Source organism: Pteropus vampyrus, unplaced genomic scaffold (genome assembly GCF_000151845.1).
Source record: "Pteropus vampyrus isolate Shadow unplaced genomic scaffold, Pvam_2.0 Scaffold91, whole genome shotgun sequence".
NCBI lineage: Eukaryota > Metazoa > Chordata > Mammalia > Chiroptera > Pteropodidae > Pteropus > Pteropus vampyrus.
Window position 1 is genome coordinate 2531524 of NW_011888872.1, and position 13261 is coordinate 2544784.

Sequence of the window (13261 nt, forward strand, 5' to 3'; positions counted from 1 at the left end):
CTCTCTTTAAGATATGTCCCCTATTTCCATTTTCCTTAGTAACCACTGAGAAGATCAAGTTCAATTTATGATAAATGTAGTTGAAAAATATCAGCCTGAATTTTAGGTTAATATTTGGAGACTAGTTCTTTCATCTAATTATTCCATATATATTTATTGAGTATTTAATATTTCCTAGCAAAAGGATACGATCACTACCCTTGAGAAGTTAAAATTTTATAAGGAAGAGAGACAAACATACAATGAAAATTTTACAGTGTTATGGACACCCAGGGCAGGGACACCCTGACAAAACCAGGGGAGCCAGGAAGCCCTACTGTCACATTTTAAAGGGTGAGCAAAGCTGGCCAGAGAAGGCAAAGGGCAAAAGATTCTTCACTAGAGGGCAGGCATGATCATGAGCTGATTTTTAGATCAATTGCCCTCATTGCAGTGTCTAAGATGAAGTGACGGAGGTGGACTGGAGGCAGCAGGATCATTCCAGAAGCTTAAGGAACAAAGTTAGGAAAGGATGAGGGTCTACATATAGAAAATAACAATGCCCATAGAAAAAAGGGGGCAAGTGCAAGATATATTTAGGAAATAGACCATAAAAGATGTGGTCTTGACTGATCAGGGAGAATAAAGGAGAGCAAGGGGCTTAGGGCAACTGCCAGTTCTCTAGGATAGAGGCTAGGAGGATAGAGGGCTGTACTCTAAGGTAAAGAATGCAGGAGAAAAAGGAAATAAGAGCAGAGAGAATTTAATTTTTATTTAAAAAAAAAAGAGCTGGCATGACACATATTTCAGATTATAATTGAATTTACAAATATAAATTTGTGGCCTGATGGTATTCATTGAGGAATATAAATTTCCTTCATTCTCATTTCTCCTTAAAGTGTTGACAAGATAGAGACTAGTAAACACTACAGATTTTAGATATTTGTGTCTGGTGAATATTTACCAATTTTAGACTTTCCATTACACAATCAGAAGTGTGGCTTTTTCTTGAACACTTTATTTCTACTCTACATCCCACAACAAAATCTTAGCGTACAGTATTTTAATAAATATTGACTTATAAAATGAAAAAGATACTAAAACAATAACATTTTCTAAATACTTGACTTTATTTACAAATTAATGGCGGTGACTTTTTCATTTGGGATCCTAATTTCAGATTAATTCACTCATTAAAATTCAGATACATTTCAATACCCTGTGAAATTTCATTATTCAAGGACTTCTTTACCATAAAAAGAAGATGAAAATCTCTCTCCGATCATTTATCATTTTTGCAGTAGTATTTTTTTTTTCTGCTTCCAAATCTGCATTGGGAACATCAACAATGACCATGAAATGAATCCGTACTCAAGCAGGACATTCCAAGTCAGAAATCTGATGTATCACTCTGCTCAGCTCCCGTTAAATAATTTCTACAGTTTCAATAACAATCAAAACTTGAATAATGTATCCTAAGATATCCTATTTCAAAATCTTTAACACTAGATACATAGTCGAGAAAACTATATCTTAAGTATTTCTACATTCATAAATGAGTCTTTTATTTGACCACACAACTATGATTCACCAATAGAATGCTTCCATTCCGAATCTAACCAGGCTTTATCTACTTATTATGGAGTAAGGAAGCCCTGTGTACCCCAGCAATAAAAAGCATTGTCTAAATCAATGTTTTTTCAAATTGTAGATGTTAACCCATTTGGGGATCATGAAATCAATTTGGAGAGTCACAAGCAGCATTTTTACAAATTGAAATAGAAAACAGTAAAGTAGATAATATCAGAGCACATACATTTTATAAGAGTATGTATGGCTTTGTGAAAGTTTTGTATATATGTTTGTACTAGGTCCTGATGTAAATTATTCCTTACCAAGAGCTGCAGTCAAAGAAATTGGAAAGCCACTGGTTTAAATAACCTCATCCATGGATATTGTTGAGGACAGTCAGAGGTTTATAGCTCAAATATGAAGTGAAAATAAATGTTATGAAATGTGAAGATTTATTTTTGTATAACAGCTCTCTGAAAATCAAGCACTCACTTATTCCAAGCTGTCAAATATCTTACAGAGTAATACCTAACAAACAGGATCAAAGGTTTCTTCTATCCTGTGTTTTCTTACTAAGAATATATGGTCCAATATCACTAAATGACAGATTCTTAGTTGCTTGATTTAGCCTTGCTATTTAGCAGTAATTACAGACAGAAATCTCACTTAGTCGTATTGATCTTATTTTAACTTTAAAATAAATTCAGAAGTTGAGACATAAAATATTCCATGTGCATCCTTAACTCATGAGGACCCTTAAAAGATAGGAAAATAAATGTAATCCTCATGAAAATATATAAATGCAAGTTATCATTATGCATAACCTATGCACACACACCTGAACATCTTAGTAGTATGTACAAACTATAGAATATTCTACTGTACTTACAGAATAAATGAAGAACACAAATACAATTCTAATAATTGCACTTCATTGTATTTTTATGAGAAGGCTAAGAAACATCAAAAAGTTACATACAATACACTATTTATGCTACCAAGTATAAGCTTTATCTATGGAAGCTTTACCTATGAAAAAACTTGGCCTCTTATGACCCTACTAATTATTCCTCATACTGTGATTCTGTAACTTATATATTTTTATAAAAAAACTTTAAGTTGGTAGTTATCAATAAAGTATCAGCCATGAGTTTTACCTTGAAATAATTTAAACTTTGAAATAGTCCTCTTTTGAGAGAGCTATAGTAAGTATGAATTTATATTTTATTTCATTTCCATCACTCCATTCCTTAGGTTCTTTATGGTGTTTTTAAAAATCCATAATATAATTCTATGAGAGTTAACATAATAGACTGTAACAGCTGTTATGGTCTATTGTGTAAATAAGTAATTACAGAATTTACAGACTATCATGTAAATATGTAATTATGGACTTTTTAAAATGTGCATTATTTACTCGATAGTCTATCGTTTACATATGTAATTATGGACTTTAAAACATGTATTATTTACTCAGTCTGTAACAGCTCCTTGGGACAGAGTCGTTCTGGCCTATCGGGTAAACATGTAATTACAGAAATTTTTTAAATATGTATTATTTATCTGATAGTACTGCTACAGATTATCACATCCATATGTAATCACAGATTTTTAAAAAATGGTTATTATTACTTTGTATAATGCTTTTGCAAGTCAACTTAGAGACTTTCCATTCATGAATCATAGTCATCCAAAACTATGCAGTGATTCCATCGTATAGAATATTTGCAAATAATAGTGATTTCTTTTTTTTGCAAGCCACCTAAGTAATTTGTCAAGTTTCCCAAAGAAGTTAAAGAATTGATTCCAAAAAAAACAAGTCATTTTAAAAGAAAGGATGCCTCTTTAATAGTCTCTAGCTTAAGGTTCTATATTTCATATTTTCAGTTATATATAGTTCTATATTTATTTTTAAAAGCCAGAATCTCTTAGCATTGTTTTCTTTCATATTCAATTATGAGTATCTTAGGATGAAGATTTAAACCATTTGCCAATTTCTGTGGTGTAAACACTTTCATCATGACTGATTTCGAGCTACCAAATATCACTTAACTCAAAGGGTCACTAAACCACAGAACCATAAAATCTAGGAGTAGCCAGTCTCAGCACATCACTTCCCACTAAAGCCATTTCAAATTTCAATGATTGACTTGTGGTACCTGAATCTCATTTGCCACAGACTCTGAGGAAGTCAGGAACAAAACCCCAATGGCTATGGGCATATCAGGTGTTTAAACTTAAAATTCAGTGACTCAACCTCAGTTAAGAATAAAAGACTCTGTAATGATGACCTCTTGCCTGTTCAGAAGATGCCTCAACTTCCTTTTAATTAAGTGTGCACTCTGGTTAGGGAGTGGGGAGGACATTGTTTGGGGTATGGGATAGAAGATCGATTTTGGAATGACCCACTGCAATTGAAGTACATCTTTGAAAATTATTTGGCAAGAATGTTTTAGAGTTGGTTTAAGTATAAGATGGTGGTTAGGCTGGAGAACTTTAAGATCTATTCTAAGCCTATGATGCTGTTTTTGTAATTTAATAAATAAATGAGAGAAAAGTTAAATATATCGCATTTCAAGAATTCATCTATAGTCCCACAGTCGTGTATTAACAGATTTATTTACCATTTTTAACTGAGTAATAAGTTGTAAGCTCAGCTAGGCAACTCTGAAAATGGACCCTTAAGAGAAATGCCATAATAATGAACTTCAGAAACCGCTAATACAAAAACTAAAGACATTAAAATTGTGTCTTTTATTTTAATAACAGATTTAAACATTGTTCTAAACCAAAATTCAGAAACTGAAATTAAACAAAACTTCACTTTACTTGTTTATTCCAGTTTTTTAAAATTATGATTGAATATTCATAGATAAATCATAAAGATGGATAGTATATTCAGTGGTTTTTAATTATTTCAAATACTCTTAATTTCCCATTTAGGGGAGAATATACTGATCCCCTTATAGAGCACAGACAAGGGATTGGTGCATATAGACATATGATGAGCTCTGTATACAGTAGGTAGTATTAAACCCATCATATTATGCGGCCAAAATAAAAGATGGCTAAGGGAAAAAAGAGCTTTCAGGATATTTCCATCCAAAGGGAACAAGATATTACATATATTTGCCTACAATGCTTATAAGATTTTCTTTCATTTATCACTCGAAATACCCTGGAAGACAGGACTTTCCACACACTAAATTTTAACTGTGTGTAGCCTTTATCAAGACCCAACACCATAGGTTGCATACCTTGAGGGAGAGATTGTATTTCCCAATGTTTAAATTCCCATGTAGAGCATAATACAAAATATACATTATGTTAGAGTGTCACATGGCCAAAGACTGTCTCGAGCATGCCAGGAAGAGGGCAGGTGCCGCCTGCCAGAGGCTGCAATTTAATATCCTGCTATAAAAGCAACAGGAGGCTCCTGTTCATCTGAAACCTAGAACCTATAATAAAAACAGTGAACAATTCAAAACTGGCATGTTACTCCTACTGGCGGTTTATGTGCCAGGACTTTTTACCATATCAGAGTTGCAAACTGTGTACAGTCCCCCGACACAACTGAACTCTTCCTATTTGTAAGGTGGAATTGTGGGTAGTGAGGGATTTACTATATAGGAAATTCTGTTGACTTCGTTTTAAGGAAATAAGTGTAATCTATGTCCCAATGGTTCTTTGGGGAACTCGCTTATTCTGAGTTTATTAAAAGGCTGAACTATATAATTTTAGACAAAGTAAGACTTCAACGGTTAACAATCTGAGGCACAGAAATGGGAAAGGTAAGCCAGAATTTATAAACAAACATTCATTCCACCAGGTGCACCTCACTTTAAACAATAAATGCATCCCAGAAGTGAACGAAAATAAAACACTTATAAATCGAATCACATTTTAAATTAACTAGGGATATGGTAACTTAAAGGAAGCTTCAGCTGGCTCTTTGGTAATGTGGATGATCGATTTGCAAATTATCATTTTATATAATATGAATTTTCAGATATAAAATTTTAAAGCAGATTATATATACACAGACACACACATATATATTTACATTTAGCTTGATCCATATGGATTTTCTGGGTTTAAATAAACACATGAAATATTTGCTTGAATAAGAATGTATTAGGAAATGAAAAACAAAGGTTTCCACAATTGCAGTTGGTTATCTGTGAACTGGGAGTGCCGAGCAGTAAAACTCCATGTCCACTTGGCTGCAACAATTAATATGGAGCTATTCTCAAGGTGAGATTATGGGCAATGGAACCTCTAGGGATGGGCTGTTGTGCCCATGCGTTAAATCCTCATTTTGTGTGAACTTAATGAAAAGATTGCAGTATGTTCTGTCAATGGTTCCTAGAGCATGGAGATGAGTCTTTCTTTTTCCCCAGAGTAAATGGAGTGTGATTTGTGCATTTTATGGATGGAAATGTAAAGAAAGTCAGTGCTTTTTACTTTGTTCAGAAGTCCTGAAGACAGACTTAAAATCACACAGGGAAATGCGGTTGGTCTAAGGATGTGGTACTGACTGGATACACAATAAGTACATTTGTAAACTTTGCTGTGTTTAGGGAAAACCTCTAACTTTATAAAATATCACGGAGAAAGAGTTGAGTTTTCCTATAGCAATTTATATTAGGCAGTAGCTATTTTCAACAGAAGCTTGGTCTGCTCGAAAAAGTTTTTATTTATTATTCAAACTAATTTGAATTCACAAGTATGGTGTGTTCCAGCCAGAACAAAGACTTGCTATGCACAGAAATGTTCAAATGCTGTAATGCAGTCAAGTGTGCACTTATCTCATTTTGATAAAAGAGGAACTATTTAGGATAGCAAATAAATGCACAATACTGATAAGTAACAAAAAGCCCAGGGTAGAATAGATAAGGATAGAAACCAACAGGTCACTCACTTAGTATGCACGCCAGTAGGTGTCCGCTCAGCTCTCAGACACCCCTAGCACACTTCCCATAACCTAGGTATATCAAGGAGGAGGGGCTTTTGGAGTTGAACTGATACTCAGACATCTGTTTGAAGCCAAGGGCCATAGAGATACCCACATAGCCAGGTCCCTTCTCCCCCTACCCCTCCTCAATCTGTGATTTAGATAGGACCAAACCTGTTTTTCCCTCTGGTTTAAGAGCACATCACGTTAGGATTCCTAGGATTGAAAAATATTTAGGATCCTAGCAAACAACTCAGAGAGGCTCTTCATAATTAGCACCAGTGACCCAGATAACTTAATCCTTGAACTCTATCTTTATGTGGAACCCAGGAATCAGGAATTTTGGAATCTAAGCAAGTCTTGATTCATTTTATTTTTTTTCAATACCATAGTAGTCTTTGGGTGGAAGGAGATCTTAGAGGTAATTTAGTCAAATCCCTTCACTTTAAAGTTAAGAAAGCTAAGGCCCAGAAAATTAACATATTTGGCAACAGTTGGTTAGTGGCCCAGCCAAAGGCAAAACTTCATTCCAAGGAAAAGGAAATAACATTTATTATGCTAAGTGTAAGTAACATACATTACCACATTTAATCCTCACAAACCCTCTAAGACAGACTTATTTATCATCCCCATTCATAGAGTAAAGCAAGTGAGGTTTAGAACAGCTGACTAACTTGCCCCAAATTGTATACTTTTAGGGCAATATACTAAAAATTCATTTACCAAATGGCGAATTTACCAAAAGACAAATTTGAAGAATTTGCTGAATTTACCAAGAACTTTGTTTCTTTAAACTATCACTTTTATAGCAATTAATATTATCCATAGTTGTTCAAGCTTTGAAGATTATTTTTAAAGTTTTAGTTGACTATTTTAATTTTGTCTTCATGGCAACATTTTTTAGTAATTTAAATTCACTCTGTATTGGTGATTAGTATATGTCAAATCTGAGGTCCCAATTATATGGTCCATTATAAAACCCCTTCTGGGCATTCCTACTTTTATTTTCACTGCTTAATATAACAGTATTGACTTTCACTTCAAATCTTCTTGCAAACAAGTACCAAGTCAACATTACAAAGAGAAGTCATAAACTTGCTGCGTTTTATAAAATTTCTAGCAAACTGAGTTGCAGGGGACGGTTCCATAGCCTTTAATGATATTTTAAAGATTTAGTTTAATATCGTTTAGTGTTAGTTTTAGTTTATTATTCTTTTTAATTTTGTCATAGCCATTTAAGCCCAGCAGCTCTGCAGCACATTTGTGAGTCCAAACCAGCTAAATGTCATTTCTTATATGTTTCACATTTTGGATACTTTTAAAAAGTTTAGAATATACTGTAAATAATCCATTTGATTTATCCATTTAGCAAATTAAAAATTAGTTGGATGACAGAAACTCACCTTATCCTTATGATTTATAAAAGTTCCTGATTTTAAGACAAGCATAACACTATGATTTAAATACTCTGAGAAAACCTATACTCTAAATTTTGGTCACTTCCTTTCAACTAGTTGATATAAAATGGCTGCAGCAAAAATAAAAACTAGGAAATTAAACCAAACTCAACTAAAAATTTTGAAATATTCTCAAAGCTAATGCAGTCACCTTATACAATAGGAGTTGCTATAAACTTTAGGAAAGCTTAATAGAAGGAAATTTTTGATTTGGCAAATTGGTCATTTCGTGAATAGCTCAGTATTAGAACTGGATTTTGTTTAGTAGTGAGCTGCCTCTGAAAGAAGTCATTTTTGGAGAAATAGCAATTCAAGGAATTAGTCCTTCGGAAAGTAGTAAGGCATGGAAACCTGTCTTCTGACTCCAAAACTCAATTTCTATCCTCCATGCGGTCTTTCCAATTAACCATGTAACCACTGGATATAAAGTGGAAAGACTTTTGAAGTTCTCCAGAGCAAAGAAAAACGTGGACTGATTTTAGACCACTGAAGAAGTTTCCTTAACGGTATTGAATTAAGTATACTCAATAAAATCTCACAGTTGAATTGAATGCAAATCCTGTACTACGATATGTCCCAATAGAAGAGTGAGATACAGTGATTTTTACTTGCCTAGTGAGAAAGAGCTTTCCCTGGTACCAAGAACCTTAATTTGAACAAGACTCAAACATTTATATTCATATCATGTGGATCTGTCTGGCCACAGTTAATTTGAGCATGTCACTTTATTCCATGTACAGAATATCTAAAGCTTTAAGGCAGATTCAGGGAGCCTTTTATTCCTGGAACACAAACACTTATACAACGCTCTCATTAACTGGAACTTTCACATCTGCACTGAAGTGAAAATAGAACCTAAAGCTCTGTCCTACCTAGTGTATGTCAAATAACGCAGAGTAGAGAGGGTGTATTTGACAATGGCATTTTATTCAGATTTTAGGGGGAAAGAGTAAACCTGCCTCACCATGAAATAAAATAAATACAATGATGTTTAAAAGATACACTAGAATAAATTTATTTAAAATATTTAATAAAGACAAAGTTTTTCCTGTTACTCATTTGACTTTACCCCAATTTGTCACAACCATTGAAAAAGTGTACCTCTACAATTTCAAAGCTACAACCACTTCCAAGTCTTCTGGAGCCACAGATGAAATTAGGGGTGTGTTTCCAAGGTGAAAGAGAAAAGTAATTATTTGGTAACATCTTCAGGTTGAAACTGTCAAGGTTAGTTCTGCCCACAAAATATAATATAAGCCACATACATAATTTAAAATTTTCTAGGAAGCTAAGCAGGGTCAGGCCTAGTTAGTATTTGAATGGGACACCACCTAGGAAGACCAGGTGCTGTAGGCCTAAAAAATAAGGGATTGTAAACTGACAAGGCCCTTGCAATCTATGAGGTCAACCAAGGGTTGCCTTGCCTAAAATCAATCAATCAATCAATCAATCAATAAATAGATAGATAAATAAAATTTTCTAGAAACTACATTTAAAAAAGTAAAAAAAAAAAAAAAAAAATAGTTAATTTAAATCTTTTATTTAACCCTGAATATAGCCAAAAATATTAACATTTTAACATGTAATCAATATAAGATATTATTAATGAGATTTTTTTTGTAATAAGCCTTCAAAATATGGTGTGTATTTTTCACTCAAATTGGGCTAACTGCATTTCAAAGCCCTCAATAGCCACATGTGGCTAAGTATTAGTCAGCGTGGGTCTAGACCCACAGTCTCATTTGAGAAGGGGAAGTACTTCCAAGGTACTGAAATTGGGTGATTCTGTCTGGATTAGACTGGCCTGCAGTTTGTTTATTGTCAATTCTGAGTGTTGGACTGCTATGAGGATACAGACCGTAAGTGCACAATTACAAGATCGACAAACTCTGGGCTGTAATGCATACCCTGGATAACATGCAATTAATATTGCCAAACTGTAAGATGTTTCGGCTGTCCCTGGTTTTCTAAATATTTTCCTTTACATCTAAAGCCAGGTAGATATAACATACAGGAACTCTCTTCTCTTCCCTGCACCCCACCTCCAGTCATCCTTAGTACTCTACTCTATTGCTTTGGATTATCAAGAGCAGACATTTCCAAGTGTGGTTTCTCTTCTATTTGCTTGGGCTGCTCTCTCTCCTTATAAAGCCCTTCAAACAGTGCTGTCTGCATTCCTGCATCTCCATTACCTGGCTGGCTCCTGTTTACTGTTGGTAGTCAACTTGATTTCACTTGCCCTAAAAACCCAAGGCCACCGCAAATACATTCCCAGACTACTGCAAAGACCCAACAATCGTTCTCCATGTTCCCACAGCGAACGTTGTAGGCTCTTATGCCATAGTATTTCCACTTACCCGACAGTATTATCTGTTAATTGTCCTTCTCTTTTCCCCAACTAGACAGTGAGCTCCTAGAAAATATCTCATATACCTTTGTAGTTACAGCGCTTATTACAAAACAGGTGCTAAGTAAAGACTCACAAAGATAAAATATGGAACAATATATAGAAAGTATAAGCAAGTTCATTTATTCAAAGAGTAAATTGTTCAGAGGTATATGTCTAACATATCTTACAGCAAAAAGGAATCTAAAATTCAACAAGTAGTTTCCTTCCAAGTTCCATGTGTCGGGCTAAAGGTTGAAGCTATGGAGGTAAATGAAACTCCAGACTTCTAGATATGACAGTTAAGCAATGGTTAGGGTGAGGGTTTCTCAAAGAACATGAGTACTCATCACCTGGGGAAGTTGTTTAAAAATAGACTCTGATTCAGGATGCTGGGGGTACAGCCTGAGAGCCAATGTTCCTAACAAGCTCCCAAGTGATGCTGCTGGTCCAGGAACAACAGTTTAAGTAGGAAAGCACTATGGCCTGGGAATCGGGAGACCTGAAATTTAGCTCTGTCTTCTGTTGTGTAAATACGAGTCATTCTTCTTAATACTGCCAGATTTGCTTGTTCAACTCTTCAATTGCCTGGGATAAGAGAGTAGAGGATTTCTATCTATATTATCTATAAGCTCTACAATCCACAAAATCCATATTCTGTCAGCCCACAGAAGACAACAGGGACTAGAGTAGTGATTCTCACTGACCTAGAGCTAATTTCAGAATGCCGATGTCCAGAACACAATCCAAATCTACTACCTCAGAATCTCTTCATCAGTATTTTAAATGCCTAGGGTTGTGAACTACTCTAGAGTGTTACTATCATTCTTATACTTTTCTTTTTTCATGTTCTTGGTCATAGTTTCTTTTTCTGGGCTATTGATCTGTATTATTATTAATAATTTGCATTGATTATTAACTCAATTGATTAGTATTAATAAAGTCAGAGATTAGCACACGATGCTCCCCTACCAGATAACTTTATTCTATTCTGTTGGCAGTACTGTGATGCCATAGTTAGACCAAAGAGCCAGATTAAAGTCATTGCGAAATACTGTTTCCAACACTAAAAAGGTAACACAAAACATCGGCCTTGATGTGTGTCCTTGTGCACAGAAGAAAAGCCATGCCAATGACATAAAGATGCTTTCTAGCGTTTTGTAGTTATCTCCTTTACTCGCAAGATCAAAATGAAAACAGGGATTTTTTCCCCAATGGAAAGTAGAAAAATCAGCCTCCAAGAAGTCACTGGATATTTTTACTTTGCAAGTGCAGTCATATCCTAGGTTAATTTTAAATTAGTTTTTAAATTTGAAAATTTTAAATGAAAAAGGCCAAATACTTTTTAACTGTACTTCATTAGTTTTCAAAAAGGAAAATATCCTTTGTAATTCTCACCACATTTCTTTGGGCTAGGTTAAGAATAAAGGGAGATATCCAAACTTCTAGTCTATACTTTTAAGATATCTTAGTTTCAAACCTGCTTATGTCTTTAACTTTTTTTTTTAATTTGCTTGGTTGAAGTAAGAAAAAAAGAATTAGATTTTTTAAAACATCAACTCAAGTAATAAATAGCTTTGTAACAGAGCAGTGGCACAACATGTCACTAAAATACTGATGTTTTCCCCTTTATTAGTTTTCACTTTGGTCAAAATATGCTGCTCTATACTTTTCCAAAAAAAAAAAAAAAGATTATTTGTGTTTAACAAATATATCGACAAATAGCTAAAGAGTACATATTCTAACCACAACATTCTAGGATTCAAAAGGCAAAAATATATGTTGTCCTGTTATCTTCAAAGGCCTTAGAACCTGTCTGAGGAGATTAAATTTACAGTCTATAAAAAGATAGCTGAAATTATGAACAAAAATAATAAAAGCTAAAATAGTAACAGCTTTAAGGAGTTCAGAAAAAAGAGATTGCTCACTTCCAGCTGGGATGGGCTCGTGGAAGGCTAAATAGAGAAGGGAAAGGTTTCACCTGAACCTTGAAGGATGAGCAGGGATTAGATCATTAGCCCAGAAAAAGGAACTCTACAACCAAGAGCAGGAAGAAAGGAAGTGTAAGATGGGCTCAAAAATAGCAATGAGACAAGTAAAGCAAAATTAACGAGACAAGAGTATTTGACCTGTGTCAGGTGAAAAGTTCCATATCATCCAGGCTTAGATCCAAAGGGTTAAGGACTATGAACTAAGAAAAACATAGGTAAATTGGATTATTTGTCCTGCTCTCCAGGGCCAGGGTAAAGTGGTTAAACATACGTTGGTATAAGAATTGACAGAGATAAGGTAATATGGGACCAAAATGGACATACCAAAAGGCCAGACTGAGGATTTTTATTTTTAAACTTTCTCATAGGTAATGGGAAATTGATAAAGACTTTTTTTTGTTTGCTTGCTTGTTTATTTAAGTAACACAATAAAAGTCATGTTTTCAGGAAGGCAAACTTTGAAGTCAAATAATGCACAAATTAGAGTGGAACAGAACTTAATGTGGAAAAAAAAACAGATTAATACAATGATGCAGAGAAGCTGATCTGAACTGTAGCAATAGAAAAAGGAAAGTATCAGAGAAATTATGGAGGAATAAAAGGTAGGACTTGATGAGGAATTAAATCTAAGAGGTGCCATTGGTGCCCTACACAAACTCCTGGCATCTAGTTCTTCGCACTGAAACCTGCTTGAGGTGAACACCTGTGATCTCTGCTTGCTCTGCTTGAGGTCGTCAGCCTGGCTGAGGGAACAAGTTTGACCAAGCCAGAAGTGCCATAGTAATAATACCTTTAGAAGCAGCCTGAACCAATAAGAACAGGGATTTGGAGGATAAATGCTGCATATTCCTCACCCCTCTATGAGAATAACTCTCGGTTCTACACTATATAGTACCCCAATAGGATTAAACTTCTATATCCC